Raw genomic sequence first — 7,461 nt, 5'->3', positions numbered from 1 at the left:
TCCTGCATGCAGTACTGGGCCAGGGACCCCCTGAAGAAAGGGGACTCTCCAGTGTGGGCCCTGACCACTTCCCTGGCAAGGAAGTGACGTTGAAGGACAGGAAATAAGAAATAGATGTGTAGGTAGGCAAGGTGGCATGTGCCTGTAATCTCAGCTATTGAGGAGGCTGAGGCAGGAAGATCTCAAGTTTAAGGCTACCCCAGGCAGCTTATTGAGACCCTGCCTCAAAATAAAAATAAATGAACAAGTAAAAAGGGTTGGAGGTGTAGCTCCACAGGAAGGCCCTGGGTGCCATTCCCAGCACTGCCCAAACAAGATGGGTTTGTGCTTGCAGTAGTCATCAGTATTCACCCATGTATTCAATCATTTCATCAATCCTCCTTGCACGCCTGCTATGTGTCAACAGGCAAAATCCCAGCCTTCTTTAACCCGGTAATCCATGAGGAAATTGCTAACAAACAGAACGGACAAGGAAATATGACAGTCCTTTAGAAGGCAGTGAATGTCATGGAAAAGCAGCAGGCAGACCGAGCTGAGGGCAGAGGTCAGCAAACTACGGCCCACAGGCCAAATCCAGCCACACAGTCTTACACAGCTCAAGACTTTCCTACTTTTTAATGAGTGGGGAAAACAATAATATTTCATAGCATATGGAAATGATAAGAAATTCAAATCTCAGTGCCCAAAAATAGTTTTAGTAGAACATAGTCACATCGTTTAGGCTGTGTATTTTCTGAAGCTGCCTCTGTGTTACAACGGCAAAGTTAAATGGCTGTGACAGAGCCCATACCAGGGCCCAATATTTAATATATTTCCCTTTACAGAAAATGATTACAGAGCCTGGGAGTGGGGCGTGGGATGGGTTGTGATTTTTATAGTACCAAGGCAGCTAGGGAGTCTCAGGGAGAAGGTGGCCCTTGGGTGAAGCCAGAGGAGGCAGAGGGAGCTCTGTAGACTTCAGGAAAGAATGTTCTGTAGAGGAATGGGCAGTGCAAAGGCCCTGAGGTAGGCCTGTGTCTGAGGAGCAGTGTGGAAGCTTGGAGCAGTATAGAAGTAAGGGAGTAGAGGGGATGAGGACAGGTAGGTGAGGAATAGATTGTCGGGGGTCTTACAGTTCACAGGGGCATCTCTGACCTTCTGCTGAGGGAGATGGAGCCACAGGAGGATTCTGAGCAGGCGAGGGATGTGGCCTGACTCAAGTGCTAAGATGGTCCCTCTCCTCCAACTGTGTGTGAGGCTGTGGAAGGCAGAGAAGATTCCAGGGAGGTTTGAAGCTGGAGCCAATGGTATTTCTTGCTAGATAATCTTCTACCTGGACATAAGTCCCCAGAGCATTCATAACTCAAGTCAGATGCTCCAGGATTCCAGTCCTAGCTTTGCCAAGTAGCAGCCAATTGATCTCAGGTAAATTGATCAATCATTGTAGCTTCGATTTCCCATCTGTAAAACGGGGCTTTTAAGGAGGAGGTGGGAGATCAATAGGATCAACCCTGCAGAGCAGTTAGAACTGTGTGTGACATGGAGGCAGAGCTCCCAACAGGACAGCCATGACGTGGGTCCTTCCCCAGGGATCCCTGTCAGCCCAAGACACTGTCCCCAAGGTGAGTGCCACCTTTCCTCCCAGAAAGGGGCTGTCCCCGCTACTCACCTCTGAGATGCTTAGCCTTTCCAACCCTCAGTCTCCTCATCTGTCAAATGGGCTCCCTAAAGTCTGCAGTACAGATTGCCAGGGGCTTGAAGGGAACTGCTTTATAGACAGGATGCTGGGCACACAACAAGGAATCTGTCACCAACAAGAGCTACATGGGGCTTCTCAGGAACCTTTACCAGCATTGTATTAGGAACATTTTCAAGCACACAGGAAAAATTAAAACTTTTACAAGGAACGTACAAATACACGGTATCTGGAATCTATTTTGAACATCTTACTGTTCTTTCTTTATCACCTATTTCTCTAACCATCCAACAATCCGTTTAATTTTATTATGATGAATCTTAAAATCCTGAAATATTTCTATTACGATTTTCAAGGACTCAGTTTATACCAAGGGTTATTTCCCTCTAAGTACTGGGGACTGAACCCATGGCTGTGCACGTACACAAGGGCCCTACCACTAAGCTGTATCCCCACCCCTTTATTAAATTTTTATTTTGAGATAGAGTCTTGCTAAGTTGCCTAGGCTGGCCTTGAATTTGTGATCCTCCTGCCTCAGCCTTCTGAACAACCAGGATTACAGTTCTGCACAACCATGCCTGGCTCCACATGCTATTTTTGAGCACTGTTCTCAGTTCATTCCATCCATGCATCCTTACTTCAATTCTCTAAAATATATCAAGTGTGCAGTATGGTAGGTTTGCCCTCATTATACAGATGAGGAAATTGAAACAGAGAGAGGGAAAGGACTTGTAGCTACTAAACGCTTGGAGTTGAATTTGAACCTGGGCCATCTGACTCCAAAGCCCTGGCTTTTTATCCATTAGTGCCATCTCTCTTCTCAGATTGGGTGAAGTGAACCACACAATGGGATATTGGGATAACATGAGCCAGTGTGAAAGAATGCCTAGGGAAGTCCAATAAAAATAACATTGGACTTTGGTGTAATCATGGTTCAACACAAATCCTATGTCTAAGAAGAGAGTGCTCCGGCAGGGCCTGCTGATACAGGTTGCAATCCCAGCCCTCTGTGAGGCTGAGGCAGGAGGGTCTCAAGTTCAAGCTTAGCCTGTGCAGCTAAGTGACTTAGCAAGAGTCTGTCTCAAAATAAAATACAATAAAAAAGGGCTGGGAATGTATCTTAGTGGGAAAGCCCTGGGTTTAATTCCAAGAATGACCAAAAAAAATGTCCTTCAAGGAAGGGTAACTACTGATAAATAAAATTTGCTGTGAATAATTGCAGCTGTTATTTACTTAACCCTTTCCCTGCGTCTTGCCATGTGTTGCATAGGCTGTTTCTCTTCAAGCACTTTTGAGGGTAGCACTGCTATACCCATTCTAGACTCTCGGCCACTGAAGCTAAAGTCAAGCGCTCACCCAACATTACCTACCCAAGAAATAGCAGAACAGGCTTCAGACCCAGCATTGTCAGTTCCCTGGGCCACTAAACCTTCCCAGCTGTGGGGCTGGGGATTTAGCTCAGTGGCACAGTGCCTGCCTGCCAAGTGTGAGGGCATGAGTTTGGTTCCCAGTACCAGAAAAAAAAGAAAAAAAAAAAACATCTTCCCAGGTTTACCTTCTAATTTTTCAAGATATTACTTTCATAATGGAAGGTAACTTTTTAAAAAGTGAAGTCTCTTGAGGAACAGGCTCATTTATCTTTATTTCATTAGCCATTACTTTGATAAAATTCAAATCCTTACCTCACACCATACACAAAAACCAGTTCCAGATAGATTGCCAATCTAAATGGAATGCAAAGTGACAAAGCTATTGAGAAATACCATAAGAGAAAATCAGTCTTCTTTAGAAGTAGACAAATATTTCCTAAATAAGATGTAGACAATCACTATCTATAAAGGAAAAGACTGATCAATTAGACTATGCTTATTAAGACCTTTTGATCATTAAAAAAGGAAAAACTCTACAAAGAGAGGAAAATGAAGCCATAGAGATGTCCATACAACTGACAATGGCTTGATTTCAGAATGCATAAAAGGCAAATCCATTTAAGAATGGACAACCCCCCAAAATAAAAATAGACAACACAATAGAAGACAAGCAAGATGTGTTCTTGAATAAACAAATCACCAAAAAGGACACCCAAAAGGGCAATGCCTAAATGATAAGATATGCTACTTTATTACTCACCAGAAAAATGCAAATGAAACTCCAAGAAGCTACTACTACACGCCCACCAGAATGACTAGAAATGAAATGCCTGACAACGCCACGTGCCCGTGAGGATCTGGAACAATGGAAATGTTCCACGATGGATGGCGGGAGGAGAATAATGATTAAACCACTTCGGAAAACACTTTGGCAGGATGGCCCATCTACCCAAGAGGAATGTGTAGACACGTTCCCCAACAAAATAAGCACTAGAAACTGAAGAGTGGCGCTATCTGCAAGAGCCAGAAAGGGGGAGGCGACTCCAATAATTTCTATTGACAGTTGACCGAGAAATAAATCATGGTGTGTTTACACAATGAATACTACTTGGCAGAGAGAAGGAATGGGGTGCATTTATCTGCCCAGCCCAGATGAATTGCATACTGGTAATGCTGAGTAAAAGAAGTCAGATACAAGAGTTCAATACTGCACATTTCTATTTGCATCATATGCAAAAAAAAAAAAAGTGAAAGGAAAGTGCTGTGTACAGGAGATGTACTTAGGTGTTAAAACCAAGGTTGGGTCAAGGTCAATAAAGTAGTCCCTTCATGAGAGGGTAGCGCCTGGGGAGGGGCAGAGGGGGTTCGGGGAGAGCTGGTGAGAGACTGACGGTTACACTGTGAGTTCTCCTTGTCATGTGCATTAAGTGGAACACGAGGTGTTCTGTACCTTCCTGTAGGTTTGTCAGATTGCCGCATTTTAAAAAGTTTAGTTTAAAAGTGATCAGCCGCTGACGGTCCTAGGTTCCAAAGTGCGCGGGGCGGCTCATGGGAGCATGACGACAAGCGGGAGGGATGTGTAGGGCCCCTGCTCTGGGCCAGGCACTGCTGTCAGTGCTTCACGTCCGTCATGGAGTCTAATCCTCCCAACGACCCTCTGAGATAGTTACTGCTGTTACCCTCGCTTAGCAGAAGGGGAAACTGGCAGTGCAGTGAAATCCCTTGCCTCTGGCAGGCAGTGCGCCAGCTAGATTTAAACCAGGCTCTCTGGCTCTGTTCACCCCCCAGGGTCCAGCAGTCCCTGAGCCGTGAGTCCCGATCTGCCGGGAGGGTCCGACACAGCCGATCTCCGCAGGCCGTTATAATTTGGGGTTGTGCATGGAAAACGGGGCCCACATGAACTGGGATGGGAACAACTTCTTTCCTCGTTTGCTTTTATTGCCTTTTAACGCAGGAGTCCTTGAAAACGTGGTCTGGAAAGCGTATAGATCTCCCAAGATATTTTCCCCGGGGTTAATGAGGTCAGTACTGGTTTCATAGGAATATTAAGATTAAGTTTTGTCCTTTTGACCTTCCAAAGGCTCTGGAACCGTCATCACTGATGACGTGTACATGAAGTGTATATGATGACGGCTAATGGAGTGTACATGTGTTTTTAAAAACACCTCCGTTTTATTTTCCTACATGGTAAACAGTAATAGACATACTCCACATATAGAAAACCTCATACTTTTTAAGAATGAAACTTTCGGGAACCGCTTCTGTAATTAGAATTTAGCACATCCTTCTGTTAGGAGAAGCCCAACAGATCACAGGATATTAGCAGCTGTGTCATGAAGAGAAATTACAGATGTTTTCAAATCTTCATTACAATCATTAACCTTCCATACCCTCATCAAAACTTCAAAGTTAGGGGCTGGGGATTTAGCTCAGGGACACAGCGCTTGCCTGGCAAGTGTGATGTCCTGAGTTCGATTCCCAGCACTGAGAAAAAAACCAAAAACCAAAAACAAAACCAAAACAAAAAAAACTTCAAAGTTACTTTACTTTTTTGCATCTGGCACTGGACTTCAGCTTAATGCATTAATAAAGAGCACATGCATCACTGTATCACATATTTGTTTGAAAAATCTTGGTCTGTAGTTTAGTAGCGTGGGTTTCTTTTGTAATTCTGTGCGTTTATTTTATGCATGTAAGAGCAGGACCCTGAGAGGGGGCCTCCTCAGCTTGCTACAGGTGTCTTTAGCACAATAACAGTTAAGAAACCTCGATTCTGGAAGACTACCAGAAAAGATTAAAATTAGGAAGGTGGTATCATGCTGGCCACTGTAGTGGTGGACGAAAGGAACTTGAATTTGACTGAGAGCAGCTTTTGCTGTCTTTGAAGATGCAACAGAGACTTGGAGGTTGCTGGGGACCACTACAAACTGGCTCTGAGCAGGATTTAATATTAACCATTGGGCTTTCTGTGTTTACTTGTGAGTTGTCTGAAGCTTAGGCACCTTGTCTGACAAGATAAGGCGGCAACTGAGGAGGTCTGGCTCCAACCCCAATTAACTACAAGGAGACTGCAGCTGTAGGCTCCACACTGCTACAATAAATACCAACCTAAAGATAAGGTAGTTCTCTTGGTTGACATAATTTATTACTTGGGAAAATTCTCCCAAGGTCCTGCGAGATTCCCCCGTTTTCTTGAGTATCCTCCTCCTTTGCTTGGAAACCTAATAAATACAGGCTGCCCAGAGCAGTCTTTGGCTAAACTCAGAGAATGCTGAAGCTGTAAGAGAGTGAGTCCCTCCTGGAGCCCTAAAAATCATTTCCACTGTCTGATTTATTTAAGCCTTCTCCGTCCACTCGCTTGGGAGATTGCGGGCCTGATCAGCCTGCAATAACTTAGGGTTATTTAACCCAGTTTTCGGTAGGAGGGAGCGGTGAAACCCACGCAGTGCAAAGGCTCATCTGAGTCCCTTCCACCCCAACGCCAGAACTCGGCGTCCTCCACCGGCGGAAACATCAACGTACAAAGTCAAATCGTGTGGTCGCTGTACCTACGGACAGGAGCGGGGAGCACATGAAAATCGACACCCCCGGACCGCCCCTGCCGCCCATCGGGAGCCCCAAGCATACTTCGTCGCAGTCACCTCAACGCTGAACAGCGCAGCAGGTTAACGGGGAAGATTCCCCCTCGCGCTCACCCGGAGCGCAGGACAGCGCGCGCTAATAATAATAAGACAGCTCCCCTCGCTCGGGGCCAAGCGGCAGGAAGTTTGATGCGCGGACGCATTTCATCCCCGCCACAGCTGGCGGAGCAGCACTGTCACCCCTTCGTTTTCACAGGTGAGAAAACAGGGGTGCGGGGAGGTTGAGTAACCCGCCCAGGCGCGCGGGCCGTAGTCATTTTGCTTTTATGTTCTCCGGATGCCCAGGGGGCCCTGAGGAGGAGTTTTGGATTAAGTTTGCAAGGAGGAAGGAAGGAGGAAGAGCTACCCGGAGATCACGACGCCGGCCGGGTTCGGGGATGGGACTTTCCCGGGGGTCCGCGCACCTGGGTGTGCGGAGATGCGGCGCCGGCGCGCGTGGCCTGGGGCGCCGCAGCCTTACCTGTCCGCTGCGCGCTCACCTGGCGTCCCGCGGGGAGGTGGCGGCCGAGCACCAGGCCCTTCTACGGCCCCCTTCCTGCGCCCCACCCTGGGGAGGGGGGCGGACCGGTGGGCGTGGGGCCCCCGGGACCGGCCCGACCTGTGGGACCCGGGGCCCCGGCTGTCTGGGGAGCCCGTCACCCCGAGGCAGCCTGTCCTTCCGGGGCTGGCGGCTGTGGGCGGCGGGAGCCTCGGCGCCTGCAAACTCATAAATACTGCGGCGGCTCTCATGGCCGGGACGCGGGCTGGCGGGCGAGCGAGCGCGGCCGGCGGCCCC

At 47.6% G+C, this 7,461-nt stretch overlaps 1 protein-coding gene across 1 annotated transcript in view; it reads left to right on the top strand.

Annotated features, from left to right (window-relative positions):
- The first annotated feature begins 6,611 nt into the window (after window positions 1–6,611).
- LOC102028399 (iron/zinc purple acid phosphatase-like protein) overlaps window positions 6,612–7,461 on the top strand; it is a 19,942-nt gene continuing 19,092 nt past the window's right edge. Inside the window, exon 1 of the mRNA XM_005399796.2 lies at window positions 6,612–6,882. The gene's annotated coding sequence lies outside the window, so the exon portion shown is untranslated. The remainder of the gene's footprint in view (window positions 6,883–7,461) is intronic.

This window comes from Chinchilla lanigera, unplaced genomic scaffold, assembly GCF_000276665.1.
Source record: "Chinchilla lanigera isolate Chin_1 unplaced genomic scaffold, ChiLan1.0 scaffold00067, whole genome shotgun sequence".
NCBI lineage: Eukaryota > Metazoa > Chordata > Mammalia > Rodentia > Chinchillidae > Chinchilla > Chinchilla lanigera.
Note: the sequence above shows the minus strand (reverse complement) of the source record. Positions and strands in the feature narration are given on the sequence as shown.